This window comes from Ursus arctos, unplaced genomic scaffold, assembly GCF_023065955.2.
Source record: "Ursus arctos isolate Adak ecotype North America unplaced genomic scaffold, UrsArc2.0 scaffold_10, whole genome shotgun sequence".
NCBI classification, from domain to species: Eukaryota; Metazoa; Chordata; class Mammalia; order Carnivora; family Ursidae; genus Ursus; species Ursus arctos.
In genome coordinates, this window is record NW_026622764.1 from 43219886 (window position 1) to 43243441 (window position 23556).

The 23556-nt window shown below is 41.7% G+C and overlaps 1 pseudogene; it reads left to right on the top strand.

Moving 5' to 3' along the window:
* The first annotated feature begins 14762 nt into the window (after window positions 1-14762).
* Window positions 14763-15172, top strand: LOC113251055 (protein BEX1-like; annotated as a pseudogene).
* Window positions 15173-23556: the final 8384 nt, after the last annotated feature.

The following is a 23556-nucleotide window of genomic DNA, read 5'->3' on the forward strand; positions in this document are numbered from 1 at the left end:
TGTTGCAAAAATGTTAGCTAGCACTGGTATTCTTTGGTAGAGAAATTATAAGCCATTGCTACTTTTTTCTTAATATTTCCATCCTCTGCAAATTGTCAGGAAAGAACAGTTAATAATATTTTGATCAGAAAAAAACCGTTCTGCAAATGACTGAAAGAAATCTTTTTTTTCTTCCCTTCAATTTTTCTCGTTTTTTCCTTCTTCTGGCATCTCCTTCATTCCTTAAAAGAGAGCCAGTATCAATTTCAGAGAAACATCGGGGGAGGGGGGGAACATTTATTTTTGAAACCTCAGAAGAAACGGTTCTTTCCCCTCAGCCCAGTATTTACAGTTTCCTCTCCATCTCTATCTATAGTCACAAGACTCTCTCCATTTTTATCTCTCACCCTCTGGTCTTGTTCCCTGTCCCTTTTCCAGACTCTGTCCTTCACACAGTGCCTAATCTTATGTAATCCTTCACCCTTTCCTGACGTCTGTGAGCCCTTCCCATGCCTTCTAGATCCGTAATCGGCAAAATCCCCCGTGTCTGGACCTTTTGAATGTACCTGGCTGTTCCCTGAGGATATCACTCCCTGGAAACCCTCGCACACTCCCCTCACCTCAGAGCTAGAAGTAAAGCATAAAATGCTCCTGAATTCCATACCCAAGCCATTTCTCTTCCTTCACAGCCCAGATCTTTTGATTCTCCTGCCTTCTTCTTTGCCGCATTTGTTTCCCTTTCTTGGCTGTCATCTCTTGACTCCCTTCCTAGAATCCTCTCGTAGGAGATTTGTGTTCACTGTCTTCTCCACCCCTTACAGTTGTCATTATTCTCAGTGATGTGTGACATCCACAAGGATGGCACATCCTGGACTCCCTGGTCTTGGCAAACCCCCCCCCCCCCCCGCAGTTCCAGTATACTTTCTCTTCACCTCAGCCACCCACACCCGTGGCGATGACCCTGGTCATCACCAGTAATGGCAGCCCTCTGAAACTTCCTTTCACCACACTACTTAAACATCACCTCCTATCTTTCCAACCCACTTGTGCCTTTACACACGGTGCTAATTCTCTGACTCCCTCCCCCACCACCCAACATATTTCAGCAACCACTTTCGCTATTCATCATTCCTTTTCTGTTTTCATATCCCTGTTTCCCAGATAAGATTTCATGGTCCATCACTCCCTGGCAACCCCCCTCAATACACCTGCCCCTCTGATGAAGACGTCACTTCGCCTGTCAAAACTCCAACTTGCTTGAACACATATCTGCACCAAAGTTGCTGAATGTTGCTAGGAAAATGACACGCAGGACTTCCGGGGTGACTGGTTGTGTCCAGATCATGATGACAAACCCCAGGTGAACACCTGATGGTACCCAGCAATCCTAGTACATTTCTCTAGTGAGTGTGCTGTCTCACTCCTTCTTACTCCCTCAGTCCTTCTTTCTTTGCTCTTCATTGATTAAAAAAAGGATTAAGAACTCTTTCTTCTTACTACTACCAAATAGAAAAACCTACTCATGTTCTCTGTCTTCCTGTATTTCCTCTTCCTCTTCCCACCTTCCTCTTCTTGTATCTTGGCTACCATTTCCTCCGTCCTTCTCAAAGACTTCACTGCTTGGATTATTTCCTCTCATCCCAACATAATTAGTCTTTCTACAGGATCATTCTCCCGTCAGCACACCAGACATGCTGGGCTGTGTCCTATTTAAAACAACAACTGCCCTTTACCCCACATTTCCTTTTCACTTTCTCATTTCTCGTTTGCTTTTCTCTGCAAAATATTCCCAGATGGGTTCTGCACTTACTGTTTCTACTTCATTATTCTCATTTTTTTTCTTCCAATAATTTCAGTCTGGCTTCTGCCTCCACCATTCTACTTCAGTTTCTAAACTGTATCTAAAATTTACTTATCCAAAGCATCCTCCGCCCCTTGAAATTATCTGTCTTCCAGTCTTCACTATTCGGATAGTGGAACCACTGTCCTTCCAGAAGCTCAAGCCAAACATCTAAGGGGCATTTTTTTTTCCCATCTTGTTTCTTCCTCTGCTTCACTTCCAACAAGTATCCGGAATCTGCCTCTGTCTTTTTCTGTTTACTATTGCCACTCTCTTCCAGTACAATGTTCTCTTAAAATGATTTATGCTGCCACCGCTGACCAGCTCCAGTCTATTTTGCACAAAACAGCCTGGAGAAGTAATCTGTTTGAATGTAAATTGCATGTTTTAGCACACCCTTTAATGGCGTCCCATTATACAGACAATACACTCTTAATCACCTTAGGGCACAGCCCAGAAGTCCCTCTCTCCAGATAAATTTCTTCCCTCCACCCTCAAATCTGAACCAGTTGCCCTTCCCATAGCCACAGGGTAGCCAGCTCTTCCCCTACTACTCTTTCACTCTCTCCTTGTTGTCTCATAATGCTGCAAATTCTTTCAGAGCTAGGAATATGCTTATTGTGTTCACGATGATGTCCCAAGCATCTAACACAGTTGTCTAGCAGATAGGATTTCTTTCATAAATAAGGATAAATAGATGAATGACTCTCCCTACTTCTTTTATCTCTCCTTTGTAACCATCATAGTTCATATTTAACATCTCTCTGGTAGACCACTCTCCCCACACGTAATTCATAAAGAATCCTGTTACTGATCTAAGTGGATTTTTTTAGTCAATGCAGGCTTATTGACCCTTATCTGATGAACACAAAGCAAATAAGATAAGCAAGCAATTTCTGCAGTTGGTGGAAGAGTCAGAGACACGGAAAGGTTCTGTGAGGGAACTTTCTCCTATAGGGCCAGTCACCATAATTACACATGGAGTGGCGACAGATAATGCAGGACCTTCAGCCTCGACTTGCTGATCACACAAAGATCTATTCCAAGGGTCTACATCCATGGAAGATAAACAGCAATAAATAAATAAATAAATAAATAAATAAATAAATAAATAAATAAAATGATAGGAACAACTAGGAGTAAGAACTTTCGACATCAGTTTTTCTTCTAGGTATAGCTTAAAATTAATCCAAAGCTCAGTGTAAAGTATATTTCATTTGAATTCTTTTGAACTTTGCTGTCTTCAAAACACCTGCGATATCCATTAAAGAAGATAAAGTTTATTTTATTTTAATTAATTAATTTATTCATTCAATAAATATTCATTGAGACCTCTGAGGCATAAAGCCCTGGGCCAGGTACCAGAAATGCTCAGATAAAAAGACCCAAAGGGTATCTGCCTTCATTGAGTTTACATTTGAGTAGAAAGACAGACACTGAACAGCTAATTATGTAATCCATTTTTTAGTTATAACTGTGACAACAGCTATAACTAAGAAACCAAGAACCTGTGAAAGCACGTAAGACAAATAATCTCCACAGGCCCTTCCACATGCATCTCTGCTTTTTCTGCTCTGCTCTGTGGCCTGGGAGGCTGACCTCTTTGGGCTGCACCCAGGAGTTTCCTTGCTGTCTGGTTTGCCTTCAGGTTCAGCAGAAGATAGGAGGGCAGAAGGGGACCTAGGTCACAGTAATTACGTCCCCGCTCCCTCCCAGCCCCAATGGTCAGGCTGTAGTTGCAGTTTTCTCTTCAGTTATAAGGGAGAGACATATAAAGTAGTTGCATTGCACTCTGGGAATCACTTCATTTTCTTGTCACTCAGGCCTAGGGACAGTCAGAGGTCCCACGTGCCAGTCTGGCATTCCTCACCACCCCTGTTGGTTCCCCTCAACCCTGTATGAGTCTTTGCAAATCATCTCCTTGTTGAACCCAACAGTTTTCCAGTTTGTGTGTGCCATCCATGTCCTTCTGAGATCCTGACTAGCAGAGCAGAGATCTGGGGAATCTGACCTAGGTTAGACAGAAGGGGTATAAGGACAAAGAAGACTTCCTGACCGAGTCATATTTAAGCTGAGTGCTGACGGATGCTGTTTTCCTGGTTGGTCCTCCTTCCATCTCCTCTGTTCTCTCTGCATCAACCTAGAAACATCCACATGTCCAGAGGAGAGTAATGGCATATCCCATCAATTGTTCTCTCCTTTATCCCTTTTTTCCCACTGCCCTCCCTCAACCCTAGCAGTAAACACTATCTCCTTCTGGCTTCTCTAGAATGGTCTCTCCTTGGATATCTTTATGTCCTCTGAGATCTTTCCTTCTTCCCTACTTTTCCTCCCCAATCTTTCATGTCCTGCCAATATCCCTAACATATGTTCACCCTCCCCAACGTGACCCACGATGTGACCAGAATATGCCTTCTCTCTCACTGCTCCTATGTATTCAGCCACGTGAGATACTCACTGTTTCGTGCCTTTGTTCACAGTTTTTCTTCTTCTGGATCATCCTAACCTCATCTGTCCCCTCTGCTGAAATCCTATTCAGTTTAAATGCCACCACTCCACAAAGCCTTCCTAAAGGTCTCAGCAGGAAGTATTCACTTCCATTATTTTTTGTTCCCATAAATACTTTTTAACCTTTCTTGTGCTTCCCACATGATTTATAGCTTTGATATTTGTGGAAATGTCTTATTTCTCTCCCATGATCATCAGGTCTGAGAAGGCAGGGACTAGTTTATCTATGGAACATCGGCACCGATGCACATAGTAGGAGCACTGTGGCATTTAGTATCCCTTTACACATATTTGGCCTTCTATGTTGTAGAAAATCATTCTAAGATTATTCCCATATACAACAAAACAAATGAAAGCATTCGCGTGTTCTCTTTGTATGGGGTCTTTGGCACGGTTACTTTCATAATGTGCTTTTTTATTGCGATGTAATTAAATTGTACAGTTAAACCAAACATAGCTAAGGGAAACAGAGCTAAGACTATTTCCTCCAGTTATAGCTTTAAAGGCCTGACTTTCTCCCTCCATTTCCAGTCTTTCAAGAATCGAGAATCAGTCATGCCAAAATATTTATCATCTCAGGAAAAAGAAAATAAAAATCTTTTAAGGGCCTCTAGACACCATATAGCTGCACGGAGCTAGACAAGTAGGAATGGGGCATAGACAGATTAATTGAGGGGGAAATGAAAATACGCCTCCCCTAGCTTCATGTTCCACACTTCAAACTGAGATCTCTAAAAGTTCTCCTCCAGGAGGTTTTTGTTATGTCTGTTGTTTGGTTTGATAATGTTGGAAGATGAGGAACTGGGGAATTTTAACTCCAGAAAGATTTCAAATCTATGTATTCTGTGTAATTAGATTTGGTTTTAAATGATAGTTTCTTTATTCTAAAGATATATTTAAAATAGAGGCACCTGGGTGGCACCACCAGTTAAAGATCCGGCTCTTGGTTTCGGCTCAGGTCATGAACTCAGGGTCCAGGGATCAAGCCCCGCATCGGGCTCCAGACAAGCGCAGAATCTGCTTGAGATTCTCCCTCTCCATCTGCCCCTCCCATTCTTGTTGTCTCTCTCTCTCTCTAAAATAAATAATGTTTTAAAAAAATAAGGTATATTTAAAATAAAATGCTAATAATACCATGTATTAATCATCCAATAATTCTTTTAACCTTATAACCAGCTCCAATGCAGGTATTGTCCCCATTGCACAGATGAGGAAAGAGAGGCTCAAGATATTGTCTAACTGTCCTGTGCCAAGGCCCAGTTGTCAGATGACAGGTCTTCCCTGGTCCTTGGCTCAGTTTCTTAGACACTATGTATCCCTCCTCCCGGCATTATCACTGGCGTGGATGCACATTTGTTTGGCCATGCTCTGCGTACCCTGCAAATGTTCTACAACCCCCTGAAACTTACATGGCTGCAGAAAGCCTCTTCCCTAGGGAGGAGAGCTGCACAGAGAGCTAGAGAAGAGATGGCTTGGCCAGAAACATGGCAGGGAAATAGATGCACCCAGAATGGACCAGTCCTGTTTGAAGTCCTGATGGGGCTTCCTTTGGCTTCTAAGCCAACCACGGCTGGGGAATGAGTCTGATAATTTTCTGGGAAGGAGAATCTGTGGGAGGACAACAGAAGGACTTTCTGCCCTGCACACACAGGGAAGCATGCTCTGAGAGCGTATATCATCATCTATTTTAAAAATCACTCCTGTGAAAGTGGGCTTTAAAGTGGCTGGGTGGCAATTTTTTTTGCATTGCTTTCTATGCATATTTAAATACATTTCCTCCCCACCAGTTATAGAAGTTGTTTAAACCTCAAATGCCTCAAAGACATAGAGACCTGAGAAAAATATTTTTTATTGAATTGCAGCGATATTTTTTTAATCGAGAAAGCAGTCATCTAAGTGGTTTTTCCTATTTCCTATCTCATGTATAACAAAACACCTCAACAGTAACATAAGAGACAGTATTCAGAAAGCAATTCCAAACACATTAAAAGAGCTGCTTTGGAAAAATGAGTCAAGTGAGTTTTTTCCCCTTTAAAGGCCACAGAAAAAGAAACACCCTTCTAACAGGGTGCTGGGTTGAAAAGGGGATAAGAGGGGGCCACAATATCTCATCTAAAATCTTGCAGGCAAGAGCGTTTATTACTGCAGGAAGCAGAAGTTGAGCCTAGCTTATAAATGAGATCCTGCAGACGAGGGAGATGTATCTTGCTGAAGTATTACTGTACAGAATGAACCTTTAAAGCTTGGACTCTGAAGGCAAAAACCATTGTCAAATAAATCTAAACCAATGTATTCATTTTTAATAAAAGAAAATGTGACATAGCATGGCCACAATAATATGTAATTTCATCCTTGCATTTCAATTCTCAAGGGTTATTTAATTCTCCTTAAAACATTACAGAAAACTGCAAGGGGTTCGATGAAAATAAATATTCTCACCTAGAATGATCTTCATTTCATCGGCATTTCCGCTGCCATGGAAAAACAATAGTGGAATACACAAATACGAAGGTCCATCTACTATTTATCTACATAATAATTTTAAATAACCAGTTTGACACATAAATAGAAGGGATGGCTAATTAAAAAAAAACCTATTTAAAGGCCTTTTATTGGGATATTTAAATTTCCAACAAAGAAGGTAACTCCCACAGGAAAGACATAAATATTACTTGTTAAAAATAAAGAGAATTGAACAGACATGGGAGTGTTTTATTAAAAATGGCTCTCGATATGAATAATCTGTGAGGTTAATTGACAAAGCTGTTTTTAAAAATGTTTTCCTTCCTGTGACATTAGGTTTTTGACCTCAGGTTTTTTATCTCTCTCTTTTTCTCTCCCCTGTTTTCCTTCTTGCATTCCTCCCCTGCTGTGTTCAAAGCAGGATTTGTTAGTTATATTAAAAACACATAAACAAGCTGGTAAATGAAATAGAAATAAAAAGCACTGAAACTAAGGACCTTACTACAATCCTCTACAAAACCGTAGACTCTTTCTTCACTGACAATGCAGGTGAATGAGTTTTGTGGTGACCCAGGCAATGTTAGGGCTTCTTTTTCAATGACCAGAGTCTTTAGTTACGTCCCCTCTACCAATGCCCAACATATCAGAGAAAATTCTAGCTTCTGTTGTATAACCGTATTTAATGTAAGGATGCCTTTCTTGAAGATTTTATCATTCAAAGGTACAGATACAATAATCAAACAATGACTTTGTTTTTTGTTTTTTTAATGATTTTTTATTATATTATGTTAGTCACCATACAGTACATCCCCGGTTTCCGATGTAAAGCTCGATGATTCATTAGTTGCATATAACACCCAGTGCACCATGCAATATGTGCCCTCCTTACTACCCATTACCGGTCTATCCCATTCCCCCCACCCCCCTCCCCTCTGAGGCCTTCAGTTTGTTTCTCATAGTCCATAGTCTCTCAAGTTTCATTCCCCCTTCTGATTACCCCCCCTTTCTTTATACCTTTCTTCCCCAACCGATCATCCTAGTTCTTATGTTCCATAGATTAGAGAAATCATATGATAGTTGTCTTTCTCTGCTTGACTTATTTCACTTAGCATTATCTCCTCCAGTGCCGTCCATGTTGTAGCAAATGTTGAGAATTCGTTCTTTCTGATAGCTGAGTAATATTCCATTGTATATATGGACCACAACTTCTTAATCCAGTCATCTGTTGAAGGGCATCTCGGCTCCTTCCACGATTTAGCTATTGTGGACATTGCTGCTATGAACATTGGGGTGCATATGGCCCTTCTCTTCACTACGTCTGTATCTTTGGGGTAAACACCCAGTAGTGCAATGGCTGGATCATAGAGTAGCTCAATTTTTAACTTTTTAAGGGACCTCTACACTGTTTTCCAGAGTGGCTGTTCCAACTTGCATTCCCACCAACAATGTAGGAGGGATCCCCTTTCTCCACATCCTCTCCAACAATTGTTGTTTCTTGCCTTGTCAATTTTTGCCATTCTAACTGGCGTAAGGTGGTATCTCAGTATGGTTTTGATTTGAATTTCCCTGATGGCTAATGATTTTGAACATTTTTTCATGTGTCTGTTAGCCATCAAACAATGACTTTGATTCAAAAAAGTCTGGATGCAATTCAAGAAATGCTAACTTTCAGGGATACAGTGTCTAAAACTTTAGTTTCCATGTTGAAGAGAACCTCAAAAAGTTAAGGAGGAAAGAAGTTTGGTAGGTCCCTCAAGAAGTTCAACATAGAATCACCACATCACATAGGAATTCTGCTCCTAGGTATATACCCCCCAAAACTGAAGCCCGTACTCCAACAAATACCTGTACGTGCTTGCTCATATCAGCACTCTTTCTAATAGGCAAAAGGTGGAAACAGCCCAAATGTCTATCAGTGGATGAATAGATAAGTAAATTGTGGTATATAAATACAGGTGAATATTATTCAGCTATAAAGAGGAATAAAGTAACTGATTCATGCTACAACATGGACAAACCTTGAAAACATGCTAAGTAAAGGAAGCCAGAAACAAAAGGCCACATATTGCATGATTCCATTTCTACGGGATATCCAGAAGAGGTCAGTCCATAAAAACAGATGCGGACTGGTGGTCCCAGGGGCTTGGAATGAGGAGCAATTGCTTAATGCACACGGGATGATGAAAAGGTTTTGGAACTAGATAGAGGCGGTGGTTTCCCAATACTGTGAACATTCTAAATGTCACTGAAATGTTCACTTTAAAGAGGTGAGCATAATGTTGTGTGAATTTCACCTCAAAAAAAAAAAAAGTTAAGGAATGAAAACTCAAAGCCACTGAAATTATAGCTCAGAAAAATATGGACAGGAAGCACCGGACAATCAGAATTTGAATAAATGAACATGTGATAAGATCAGGAAACAAAAAAAGTGAGCCCAGTGGCAAGTATATTACGAACAAAAAACTTCCATAGAAAAACATTCTTAACAAAAGCAAGCCCTCTCTACTGCAAACTTAGGAGAAGCTCTTTTTAAATGAATGAAATGAAAATAGGTGTTTTTTAAATGTCTATTTTTGAATCAATTACCTAGTAAAAGTCCTAATTCAATTGTTTTGGTGGATAATAGATAACTTATTTATAGTTCATTAAATTATATAATCATCATCAAATGTATTGGTGTACTTCAAGGAGCTTAAATATGCTCCCTCAATCTTATTTACAGTAGAGCTTTGGTCTGTATAGCCCATTTTCTGAAAGTAATGCAAAGGAAAATTTCAGTCTATCTTTGGTCCGTTGTTAAAAAAAAAAAGTCTGAGGAGGTTAGGTTTAAATAATCTTAGCATACAAAACAAAGCATTCTATCAGAATAAGGGATGTGGAGGCATTCTTCAGTACAGAAAGAAGACTAGAGACATCCACATGTTGGGTCTGAGTTATAGAGATGGCACGATAGAGTTATTTCAAATAATTTTAATGATTAGGGTAAGTTAATCTGAAAAAAAAAAGGAGAAAAGCAATTTGAAAAAATGGAGACCATGTTGAGTACAATACAGCAGGATAAGAGAGCAAATAGGAAAAAGAAATGGAAAGTGTTCAGGAAGCAATTACTCGCTATCCCAGGGTTCTGCGAGTGATCTAACAGTAGGTGCCCCGGGAGTGGAAAGGGGCCACGGTGAGTGAATAGGACCTGAGGGAAGTAATCAGAGATAAGAATAACGAGTATCAGAGGCACAAGACACAGAATAGAGAGAGAGGATGACAAAGTTTACAGCCTGAACTTCAAAGACATGGCACAATAAGAAAGAAAGCTAAAGCTGAGAACGGAATAAAGGGTCTGCTCGCAAACATTATGAAAATGTAAGATGATGGAATACAAGCTCGCCGAAGGAGGCAGTGAGGGCATGTGACAGAAAGCCCAGAGATGAGGCGCAAAAGCAGTAACATTATCAAACGCATAAATGAGTTTTTAGCCTTCACGTTCAAATGTGTAGATAGGGAAGGTGAAGAGGTGCTGCGGTTCAGAACGTAATTTTCAGAAGAAACAAGTCTGGAAAAGCACAGTCTCATTTTGACTGCAAAATACATAATTAGTCACTGGCAATCAGGGATACAGGGGCCAGAGTTTCTCTCCTAGAAGTTTCAAGGAGATGCGGTCAACAGAAACTACTAAAACAGAGAAACTTAGAGCCTTTCCCAAACACTGACCGTGTCCTCGGGGAAATACCAAACAAATAGCACAAAGTAAATAACGGTAGCAGAAGAAAATCACCAAGAAAAGTGATGAAAGATATCACTTGTTATTCTAGATCATGTTTAGAAACAAATGTGAAAATCAAGGAGCATATTTAACTATTTATTTGAAACAGATCTCCCACTTCAGAACCCGTTCAAAAATATTTATATTTATGTATACATATTGGTATCAAGCCAAGTGTGCTGTCTTAATGACTGTTAATTATGATTTCAAATGTCAAATGATATGGTTTTGCATCCAATTTTGTCTCTTCGAGCTGTCACTTAAATACTTCCAAGTGTCAGTTTTCTGATCTGTGGGAGGGAGCTAAGGGCATCTCCAGGATATGCCACTTGGCATCGAAAGGACGGTATGAGATAATGTTGTGATGAACTCTGCAATTGGTGAGACACTATATTAATATTAATTTGGTTGTCACTATTAGTATTACTTATCATTAATGGTCATATTGCCAGTATGTCTCAGTCAACATGGAAAGGGGAAAAAAGGTTATGGTCAAAACAATATAAAGCTTATTGGGTCTAGATGTAACATGATGCTAGAGAAAATAACGAGCTCACTTTTTTCCTCCAGAATTGTTTTAATTAAATGCTATATTTTATTAACAACCATAGTTTTGTCATAAAAGAGGAAAGATGCACATTAAAAAATGCTTCAAACAGAAATTAGTCCAGTGTAATTAGTGTGAATTATCAAAATACCAGCATATAAGGGTACATGTGCCCTATTATAAAAACCAGGTGTTTAAATAAGATAAAACTGCCTCCTGAATCAATAGGGGATTTGAGCTGAGTTATGCTTTTCAAATATAGAAAAGATTGTTTCTAATTGCTTTTTCCATAGGTACCAAATTTGTACGCATTATAAAAATGTTTCAAAAAGAAGTTATCAATGTGATGTGAACATTTGTATGCATTTCAGCCACTCTCAATGTATCTTTGCCCTAAGAAAGGGAATTTAAATATCAATCTAGTATAGAATAATAGAAGAGAAGATGCTAACCAAAATGGAAGGGAAAAACATTTCTTCCAGAATCTCGAGTTTAGCATAGAAATTTCTGCATAGATTTGGAATCCTGGGAGGGGCATGGAAAGATGGAACAAGGTTCTGAAAGAGGCAGAGAGTAACTGGCTCAAGAGACAGGTGGTGGGTTTGGCTTTAAAAAGAAGGGAACACCTGAGCCTCTGAGACAAGGGGGAAGGAGCAGAGTGCAGGGGTGAATGCAAAGAGTTTATAAATAGGGGGTCAGGATTTAAGAAAGGTCATACTAAATGGCCTCAATTTTCTTGATTAATTGGGAGGCGAGATTATCTTCTGAGAGTGGGGCAGGCAGGGGCAGGTGGGGGGAGCTAAAATTAAAAGCAAAACCAAATGAAGCATTAGTCATTGTCACAGATCCAGGACTGGGATTAACCCTAGGAAAAGCGACACTTCTTTTTTTTCTTTTCTACATCTTTTCCCAAAGATGGCCATCTAGAATCCTAAATCTTTCACATGACTGTCAGGTTCTCCTTCAATCGTCTGTGGCACTTCCATACTCTTTCGCATACATATTCCTCATTAGGCTGCTGAAGACACACAGGGTGCAACACCTGGGTGATGCCATCGGTTATGTGTCCAACTTTTGGTTTTGGCTCAGGTCATGATCTCAGAGTCATGGGATCGAGCCCCACATCAGGCTTTGTGCCGAGCATGGAGTCTGCTTGGGATCTCTCTCTCTCTCTCTCCCTCTCCCTCTGCCCCAACCCCCTGCACATGCTGTCTCTCTCTCAAATAAATAAATTATTCTTAAAAAAAAAAAAAGACACACATAGTTTGTGTTTTGCTCTGGTTGAAATAACTGATACATTAATCTCCAATTCTCCCAGGTTACCCATGCTTGCAAAAACTGGTTCTTCTCAGACTGATAAGAGAGATGATTCCCAGGGCCCGATGCATGAGGCTGTCTCCTAGCAATAACATCATTATGAAACCTTGGTTCCTACTAAATATCTTCGTCTCTGAAGGTAAGATTCTGGGGGAAATGCCTGCAATCTGTACTTACTTCAGGGTTTCAAAGGAAGCAGTCAGAGGGTGAAGTCAGTTGGCCCTCGTCCTTACAGTTGCCAAGAAACAACTTCAGGATCTTGTCCCTTCCATTTTTACCAAAAAAATGTATCAGATTAAGAAAAGTTTGAGTAGCTTACCAACAAAGCTCACCTGTCTGATTAGTAATAATAAGCATCTTTTTACCCCTCAAACATCGGCAAAGATTCTGCCCTTGGCCCAAACTCTAATCAGGCTCCTCCCCTAAGCTCTTCTTTTTAACTAAGCCTCAACTTTTGAACCTCTGTGTTCATCTCTGCATTGTCCAATTTCAGCAAGAATCCTGCTAAGTTAGTTTAGCCAGAATCCTCATCCTCTGTATCTTGTCACCCCCAACAGCCAATTTCATTTCGCACTGTTTCCCTGGCCTGCCTTCAGCAAGGATCCTGGTAGGTCGGTTTTGCCAGAATCCCCTTACCGCTGATGTTTCCTCTTAGTAATTTTCCATCTACTGATCCCCACCCTGCTCCTTGACTCTAAATTCTCACTTTTCCTGGTTGTAATCAGGGTTGAGCCAATCCCTCTTCTCCACTGCAAGACCCCACTGCAGGGGTCCCCACACCTATTGTGATAGTCCCCCCAGAATAACATCTGCCTTACCATTCTTTAAGTGTCATGAATTTTTTCAATTACATCAACAGTTAGATGTAGACTTAGAAAGGTGACCAAAGATTCAGTCCACATAACATAAATCTGACAAACCACAGTGAAGTGGGACCCACAATGTCACAGCATCTGGTGAAATAATTGTCTTGCTTTTGGACAAGTCCCCCAGGTAGATCGAAAAGAGCTGCATTGGTTTATGGCTACATTTAAGGCAAACACGTTGGTGGAACTTCCGGGAGGGAAGTCTGCTGCCAATTCTATAAGGAAGCCCCCTTGAATCTTTGATTAACCTTTATCAAGTCCTGTAAGAGTTGTTCAAATTGGCTGGTCCAGAAGGATTTTGGACTCCTAGGGCTGGAATATATGTGAAACTTTTAAATGTAAATACCATACATGCATAAAGAAGACAGGAGCACATATGTCCGCTAAGCCTAACCCATTCTGAAGGCACAATTTCATTGCCTACTCTTATCCATAGCCAATCCACTTGGAAAATCAAATTTGTGGGTTGTCTACACCACAATAGTAAAGCCCTAGATGTGTGGCCAGGAGAAAGGAAACGACGAAGCTGTACGATGTACTGAAATAGCAGGGACTGCTTCAGAGAGATAGAGGTTCTATTACCCAGGGCACAGCCTGTCTCCTCACTAACGATCAGCCCATGAAAGGCTGTTGCTGGAGCTCCTCCCACTCGTGTCGGAGCGTTGAGAATCGCTGGTTTGATATCGAGCACTGAGTTGAAAATTATGCATCTCAGACATCAGCAAAGACCCAGGAACCAATCAAACGTGAACACCCGAGGACAGGCAAAATGGGATGGCATGATCGGATTTAAGCACATTTACTACCTCACCTTCCAACCATCCAACTATTAATAATTGTAGTTCTTCAACAGGAGAGGAAAATGCATTAAAGAGGCTGCTGTGAGTCACTTTGTTTTATCCTAGGTGAAAACAAATGTAATCTAAGAAGCTCTTCCTTTGTCATTAGAAAATAACATCCCTGTCTGTTCATAGCAGTATATCTGTGTCGATTTCATGATTTTAACAACATACGATAGTTACGTAAGAAGCGATTGTTGGTGAAAGCTGGGTGGGGGTTACACGGAAACTCTTTTGCAACTCCTTATGAGTCTTGTACCAGAACAAAACAAAAAGATCCTTTGCATACAAATTTGTCTCAGTGTATTTCCAGTGATCTATGAGAAAAAAATTATCTGCATCATTAGCAGAGTGCTTCCCTTCCTAACCTTGTTCCAGATTTCTACGTTACCTACTGTTTCAAGGTAGTAATGGAGGAGGTGTGAGGACTAGGTCCAGTCTATGCAGGTGCAGTATAGGGACAGAAATGTATTAAGACTTGGATATTTGTCACCTGGCCATTGCTCGCTCCCTTCCTTCTCAGTACCTGCTTCCGGCGGTCCCAGAGGCGGGCAGGCTGGGGGCGGCCCCAGAGAGTAGGAGGCACAGGGGGAGCTGGTGTGTGTGGTCTAAGTGTCACTGCGACGCACTTGAGTTGAGAATCGAGAATCGGGAGGAGGAGGAGACTACAAGGATAGGCCCAGGAACAATGGTGTCCAAAGAGGGACAAGCAGCAAAAAATCTCAGCATGGACCATGCCAACCAGGAAAATGAAAAAAAAGATGAAAAGGAGCAAGTTGCTAATAAAGGAGAGCCCTTGGCCCTCCCTTCGGAAGCTGGTGACTATCGTGTGCCTAGAGTAAATCCCGGGCAGTTCGGTGTTAGGCAGCCCATCCTGCAGTGTAGCTGGGACATGATTCAGAGGCCTGGCACTGCAGGCAAGGATGGGAAGAGAATATGGAAAGGACTGGGGAGGAGGTGAGACAGCTGAGGGAAAAGCAAGTCAGTCACTGTCTGCGGGCAGTTAGCCCTGACCCTCCTCACCATGACCATCATGAGGTTTGCCTTATGCCTTGAATCCTGATGTTTGCCCTGAAGTTAATAGGAAGACACACCTGCTTCCTAAACTTACATGGGCTTGATGTACCTTTGTTGTAAACCTTTTGGTGTTACGTGTCTCCTGTGGGTCTCCTATGACCAGCTTTTAATTGAATGTTGTATTGTGACCCAATCTGTAAGATTCTGTCAGCCCAAGGTTTCACCCTACTGCATGGCAGGACACTCATTATAAGTTATGATGTTAATAAAGCAGTTTAAAAGGAAAAAAAAAGGAAGAAGAAAGAAAGAAAAGACTTCTGGATATTTGTCATATGTGGGGAAACAAAATTCGCAAAGCCCCTGGTTTATGAGGGTGTGGTGCAGCGGGCGCAAGCTGGGAATACCCGAACACACAATTTATGACCCATTCCTGAATTGGGCCCTTGGTTTGGCCCAGGGACTGGCATCCCTCTTAGGGGCCAAGAAGGGAAGGAAGGCCAACCTGCTGACCCTTTTACCTCCTCTATTTATATCCCCGCCCCCATCCTTGTGAGCTAGATGAGACAAGAGCAGGTCCAGGCCTCACTGGCTCACCCAACTACCTAAGACTGACCAGCAATTGTCCTTCTCTGAACTGGGTCACGCAGACCAATGATGCTCCCATGTAATCCCCACCGCTCAGTAATCCAGCCCCACCCCCACTCAGGCCAAACCTTTCTCTAATTTCCCACGAGGCCAAAGCAAGGCCCTGTTTTTAGACGGGTTCTAACAGCAGCTTTAACTTCTTCCGTTGGCCTATCTTGTTCATGATCATTCCACTTGAAGTGACTACGCCACAGTTGCTTGAGCACCTGTTCTGCCTGAGATGGCGAAGGCATGTAGAAGAAAACGTTAGCACCATGCTTGTCAGCTGGCTATGCGTGTCGGCCGATTTGGACACTGATCATGAGTCTCCAGAAATATGCAAGAGAGGTGAATGGGAGAGGTAAGGGTACTCATCTCCATATGGCATCTGATTCCCACAGCATCTCTACTGCTGGCCTGATGTGTGGCTGATGTGGGAAAGGTCTCAGATGAGCTATGGATAAAGCACTGAGTGAGAGTGCCATGAAATCTGCTGGCCAAGCCAATTCTTCACTGGGATGGTGGCATTGAGAATCAAGGGGTAAGTGTGAGGAACACAAACCAGAGAAGATACCAGCCGTGAGAAGACAGAAAAAGGCAAGGCACAAGAAATGGAAGGGAAGTGTACACATACTATTAACCAGAGCCATTTGTGCAGATGAAAGCAAATTATAAGCAATTTCACAGCATTTAGCCTAATAAACAGTGGCTCGGTATGCTCTCACCTATGATATACTTCAAGAAATAAATCAGCTAAGTCATGTCACTGATTAGTTTATCCATCCGTGTAGTCATTCAATTGACAATAATTTCTTGAGCTTCTACTATGTGCCAGGTATTGTTCCTGGCACAGGGTTTCAGCAGTGAGCAGGATATCCAAAAATCGCTGCCCTCACAGAGCTGACATTCTGGTAAAGAAAGACAGAGAATTCACAAAATGTGTGTATATGTGTGCACGCGTGCGCAAAAGCAGGGAATATATATTATGTTAGTATTTATATGTACATATAGTATTACTATCTATCATGGAATGACTAACATAAATCTAACACTTTGTGTGTATGTATGCATGTATGCGTGTGTGTGTGTGTTATGAAGAAAAATACGTGGGTGAGAAAGATAGGGAGAGACAGCACGTATGGTATGCAACTGTAAGTAAGGTGAGTAAGAAGACTTTATGGATATTTGCCCTTTGAGCAAAGATCTAAGGGAGATTATGGAGGGGAGCCTGGCTGGCTCAGTCCTTAAGCGTCTGCCTTTGGCTCAGGGCGTGATCTCGGCATTACAGGATCGAGCCCTGCATCAGGCTCTCCCGCTGAGAGCCTGCTTCTTCCTCTCCTACTCCCCCTGCTTGTGTTCCGTCTCTCTCTGGCTATCTCTCTCTGTCAAATAAATAAATAAAATCTTTAAAAAAAAAATAAAGGAGATAATGGAGTCATCCGTGAGAATATCTGGAAGAAGAACTTTCAGGCAGAGGGAGCAACAGAAACAACAAGGCGACTCAAATGGACCGAGTGAAGGGGAGCATAATAGGAGGGAAAGTCAAACCAGAAATGGAAGCATATCATACAGGACATGGGAAAGATTTGTCTTTCACTCCAAGTGGCAAGGAAGCCACTGGAAGATTTTGAGCAGAAGAGAACGATGCTCTGACTTATATTTGTAAAGAATCACTCTGGCTGTTCTGTTGAGAAAAGACCCTGTAGGAGCAAGCATGGAAGCAGGGGGAGGAGTTAGACAACTATTAATTCAGGGGAATTCAGGGGAGAGGGGGAGTGATCGTGGTGGACATGGGGAGGCGTGGTCAGACTCGAGGCCTAATTTGAGGGTAGAAGGAATAGGCTTTGCAACAAGATTGGACAGGAGCTGTGAGAGAGTCAGAGGGGTAAGGAAGACTGAAGTTTTTCATCTGAACAACTGACCGAATGGGTGGAATGGGAGAAACTATGGTGGCAGCAGTTACAGGGATGTAAACCGTGAAGAGTCCAGTTGAGATTGTGTTAAATTTAAATTGTCTGTTAGACATCTAAGGTTCATAATATGATCACGTTCACTCCAGAGCCAAACCCCTAAACATTTTCACATATGTATAATTTTTAAGTCCGCTCAGATGATCGTGTGGCTATAAATACCTAGTTATTTAAAATTAACTTTCCTTTTATGTTATCCCACATATTAACATATTCTTTTTCCAAATGAACAGGAATTGTAACTGACTGCAAAGAGTGTTATACAAGAATAAACAAAAGTAGAGTTTGATCCAACTTATTTAGCATATTAATCACACCATTTGGAAATCTTTGCACTAAAAAGAAGCAAACATGAACACATTCTTCTGTTCCGCCTAATGTTGATTTCATTTTCAAAGTCATCTGTGTTGTCAATACTATAAAAATTAAAATCTATTGATCCTACTTTATCCATATGTACACGAGAAGTAAAATCTGGCTATTTCTATTTTTTTAAATCCATGAGCTTATAACTGGCGTTCAGTCAAGCAGGACTGTGATTTGCTCATATGTTCTCTTTATTTTTTAAAGTTCAGCTTATTTGACTCTCTGGTGTCAGAACAAATGTGTCCAGAGTCTTCCAAAAGCATGCACATTATCCCTTCTTCCTTGACAGGGTCCCAGAAAAGTCGGGGTCTGAGCCCATGGGGCTCAGAACACAGGTTGTGCTGACCCCAGGCTAGTGGGTCGTGGGGATCACCACGACTGTGGATCAGAGACAGATGGATATGCGAAGCAGAAATACAGTTATATGCATGTCAGTATTTCTGTGCTTGAACTCGTTTAACTTGGGCATTTTATCACATCGATCATTTGTTTCAACAGCTTTTCAGTAAACAATAAAAAGACCCTGGATTTCAATTAGCAGGAGAAGTTCCTGGATGGCCAAAAGAATGAAAAGAGAAATGAGGGAAAGATGCAGTACAGGATAAGGATAGAATCTTTTTTAAAAAGGAAGGTAGTAAAGGAGGGAGGATAGTAGGGAGAGGGGCAACCAGTGACCCCCCCCAAATCCAGCTGTGTGTTTATTATATTGTCCCCAGTTTTTATGTCCCTCCAGTTTCCCAGCTGCTATTGTGGTAGGTAGTTTTGAAGATTCTGACTAGGCTATTTGGTGATTTCCCTCCATTTCCTTGCTCTCCCCACCACCCTTTTTTTCTATTAACCCCCAGAGAGCTTTGATAGAGATAAGCATGCCTATTAGCTTAAATGTAACATTTTGATCTAAATAAAAGTCCAGCGTGAGTAGCTGATGATACAATTAACAGCATACTCTGTTTTAACCTCAGGATGACCCAGGATTCCTTCTCAACACCTCCAAAAGAAAGACCAGACTCCTGGTAGTCGGCGAGAATGGCAATGCATCCGCAATCTTGTGCTCAGCCTGCTATGGAAGACAATAAAGTGCTTCAATAGGGAAGGCTGCAGACTGGTATTTTTAAATTAAATCATTCAGATAATTGCACAATTCTTGATATCATTATGCTAATATACACCTAGACCAAGCTAAAGGCTGGTCTGCCTAGTAATGTTCTATACAACCGCTTAAGTGCTTAGGTATGACCACTGAGATTGCCTTCCTATGTTCTTTTTCAGTTGCTAGATTTAAAAGAAAAGTAAGCAGGCCAAAAAAAAAAAAAAAAAAAAAAAGCTAGACAGAAGAAGGAAAGATGAGTGATTTGATCATCACGAACCCCAGAGCCCTGTTAAAAAGTATTTGTACTTTAAAAAATCTTTTTTGCTGAAAGCTTTTTCAGGAGAAATAAATTATACTGACTCTATATAAATAAAAGCAGAAAGAGCAAAGACGAACATGAACATATATTACCAATGCCATTCATCAAATATAGTTGACACTTCAATCTAATCCGGCAAATGAAAACACAGAAGTTTATAGAGTTATAGGAAGTAAGCAATTTAAACATACCAGGGCACAAGGTCATCCAACAGCACAACTAGGAAGATGTTCCCTTTTCTTCTCTCTTTTTCCTTCTTTCTTTCTTTCTTTCTTTCTTTCTTTCTTTCTTTCTTTCTTTCTTCCGTTTGAATCTCTCAAATCCCGATGGATATCCATCCTTCTCACAGGGTGAGGTGATCTTTAAATCAGATAATTAATAATAGCGGTCCAAAGTTCCTTAACAAGTCCACCTTCCTCTAATGTCATAAACTAAAAGGACATTTCATGCATTTCATACTGTCATTATGGTGCCAGGTTTCCCTCTCCATAATAAAGTCATACATTTCTTAACTAATTAGTTCATTAATTTTAAATGTGATTCCCAGTAAAAAATCTTTGAGATAGTTAATCTTTCTTACAAGTGTGTGAGGTTGTAAAAAAACAGTTCTTGGAGCCCTGTCACCCCCCAATCACTAACGGTCTGACTGGGTGGGGCAATGCAGGGCTGCGAAAACATATCCCATTTGTTTTTGGGAAGCAAACCTCCAAGGCTGCTTTATAACCAGAAATCATATCCATGTCATGCAGATGCTGCGGTAAACTTTACGGTTCCAATTAGGAACGGACAGTTTTCAATGCACTGCTCAAACACTTTGCTAGTCTATATGTAAATACTTCACTAAAACCACTGAACGGTGATGGGGTTCAATATTAATATCGCAAATTAAAGATGACATCGGAATGCCAACTATCCAGAAGAGCGATCAGCGCCCGTGGCAAGGCAATAATCAGCGGCCTAAGCAACTTTCAAGCACCGTGGGGGAAAAAACAAATGTGATGGAGCTTGGAAACGGCACTAGTGCGTGAAGAACATACCGTATTAAAGAGCAACTGCTGATTGACCCGGTGATGAAGTGGAGGATATGACCATATGCTTCCATAAAGGACATTTGGAAATGGCTCCCAGATGATCCCCCGAGAACTCTTGACTATTACCTGGTGGATTTCCATTAATTGACAATGTAAACTTTATCTGTAACAGTGACATAAGCTGTCAAAATAACTGCCTGCCCTCCTGGGAGGAAAAAATTACCTGAATAATTACCTGGCCCAGCCTATGTTCCCCGACAGAAATAGCAAAGTGTTATGATGGCTGGATTTCCCTTCAGTGTTGTAGGCATTGCCTTGGAAAGAGGAATGGTTTCCACTTCTTTCGTCAGATACTTCGAAAAGGGAAAGTAGGTAGGTTAACGTGGGGAATAGGAATATAACACAAGAGGTAGAAGATGAGTCAACGCAGAGTTTATAATCCCAAGCATGAGGCCCTCTGCCGTATGCTAAGAATACTGTTCTGGGGGCAGCTGGGTAGCTCAGTCATTAAGCGTCTGCCTTCGGCTCAGGTCATGATCCCAGGGTGCTGGGATTGGGTCCCGCGTCAGGCGGGGAGTCTGCTTCTCCCCTTCCCATTCCCCCTGCTTGTGTTCCCTCTCTTGCTGTCTCTCTCTGTCTGTCAAATAAAGAAATAAAATCTTTAAAAAGGAAAAAAAAAAGAATACTATTCTGGGTCTGCTTCCTTTGGTAAATCATGGTTTCCTTCTAGAGATTCATCAGAAAGACCGTGTAAGAGGGTCTACACTGATGGCACCAGGCACAAGGCCTAAATCCAAGAATCTCCACAGAAGAAACTGTGCAATTCTATCCAAGACATGGCACTGCCACTTCTTCCTTGATGCGAAGGTGAGAGGAGAAATGTTGAGACTCTCTCACGACTCCCTTCGGCCGAGTCTGCCCTGGCTCCCCCGGAGAAGCCCCACCCTGAGCGGCTGCTCCTGCTGGAGCTGGGGCCTGGTGGGGCTGATCCCCACGGGCCTCCTCTCCAGCAGGCGCTGAGACCTGGGTGGTAGGCTGGGGCCAAGGCCCCTTGTGCCCATACTGCCTTTCTTTGAACTACATCTTCCCACGAGTTATTCTGCTTCCAAGCATGGGAATAAAGACCTGGCACCATGCGGGACATGGAGCCACCCCACCGTGAACACCTGTTCCCTCACTTTCCCCATAACTACGGAAAGTTCCAGTCTTCTGAAGTTGGATAGCATCATTTCCACTGGTTTCCTGAGATCACCTCCTAAACACACAATTTTTGTTAGAATCCTTGTCCAGGGTCTTCTTCTGGGGAAACTCAAACTAAGACACTTAGTTGGTGCCTGTGTCAACAGCAACAAGGCAGGCCCTGTCAGCAGGTGAACGAAGTAAGAAATGACCATAAACAGTGGTGTCTTATGCAAATCTGGATGACTTCTATTTACAGCCTTCCCTTTCCTGAACATTCTTGTTTTCTAAGAGGCTTTCAACTCATATTAGAAGAAAAGAAACAGGCTATTGAAACGGTACTAAAGAGAAGGTGGCTTTGTACTCTAATGATGTGAGCGGAGAGAGAGGGTGTGAAGAAGGGTGGCCACGTGGGGTTGAGATTTTTCTCCCCGGCACCTTCTCCAGGAGGCTGCCACAAATGGGAGGATGTGACATGAGAGCAATCTCCCTGTAACAATCACCCACCGCCACTGTACAATCCATAATGGCTGTAATAGAGAAAGCAAACAGTAATAAAGGCACATTATTACCTTGCCTCTGTGAGACCAAACAATGCTCAGGTTGATGGAGGGTACACTTTCATGTCTCCGGAAAAGTCCATATTTCTGGATATCACTGAACTACCAAGACTTTTCCTAAGGTGAGGTTAAAAAAATAATTGTGGTTTAGGCGTCTGTTTCAAAAGGAGAACAAACTGCTATTTAAGTTCTGTGTGAGAACAACAGAGACCCTGAACATAGACAGAGGCTCTGACCCATTGTATAGCAAAAGAAAAATAAAGCTGGGGCTGTCCATGAATACCTGCCTTGAATTCAGGAGTAGTTGGAGTGGGTAGGACAGGCAGGGGGTGTGGTGGTTTTTTAATGGCCACGGCAGCAGAGATGTTGACACGGGCATTGTTCTTGGGGAAAAAGCTTCCATTCCGTGAGATACTTGTCACACTCCAATTAAAGACAGATTCATTGTCAACGGGTTGTAGATGATCGGTTTCTTTCCACCTGTAGTTTGTCTAGTGCCAAAAAATCTTACATAAAGAAAAAGTTAGAGGCCGAGAAGAGCTTTTTATAAGTCCGGAGTGGGAAAATATTGCCACTTAAAAAATACTATTTCTGAAAGAAAGCAGAGGTGTCAGAGACAAAGAGAAAAAGAGGGAGATGTGTCAGTCAGTCAATAGTATTTATTGAACACTCACTGTGTGGGGAGAACACAAAGGGCATAATAGACTCAGCACTTGTGCTCCAGGAGCTTGGAAACTGATGGAAGGACAGGCATTAACAGGAGGAAACCCTTGTAAAGCATACGATTAATTGCAACTTTGAAGAGGTGTGTGTGTGTGTGTGTGTGTGTGTGTGTGTGTGTAAGCGTGTGTGGGCGCATTCATGTTCGTTTGCATTTAAAGGGAGCTTGAAAGTAAGAAACAGCCATGGTAATGAAATCAGAGAATAAACACCACTGAACACAGGAGAAATGATACGAGAATACAAATTATCCTGTAGCACTTTTGTCTTTCAGTTGACTCTTCCCTGAGTGTAAATCTGAAGCAGAAATATAACACAGGATACCTTTCTTGTCATTGGGACATCGAGTCACTGGCATCCTACCATGTCTGATAGCTACGGCTTCAAAGATATGCATCATACGTATTACTGTTCCACCTCGTGGAAGTGATCTGACTTGAAAATGCGATGACAGGGAGCCATATTGGGGAACAGAAATTGTTTACGAAATTGCTTGGTCTGTTGGTGAATCCAGGCCTTCATTTAGAATTCATTATTTTATAAACTGCACAAAGGGATTTCCAA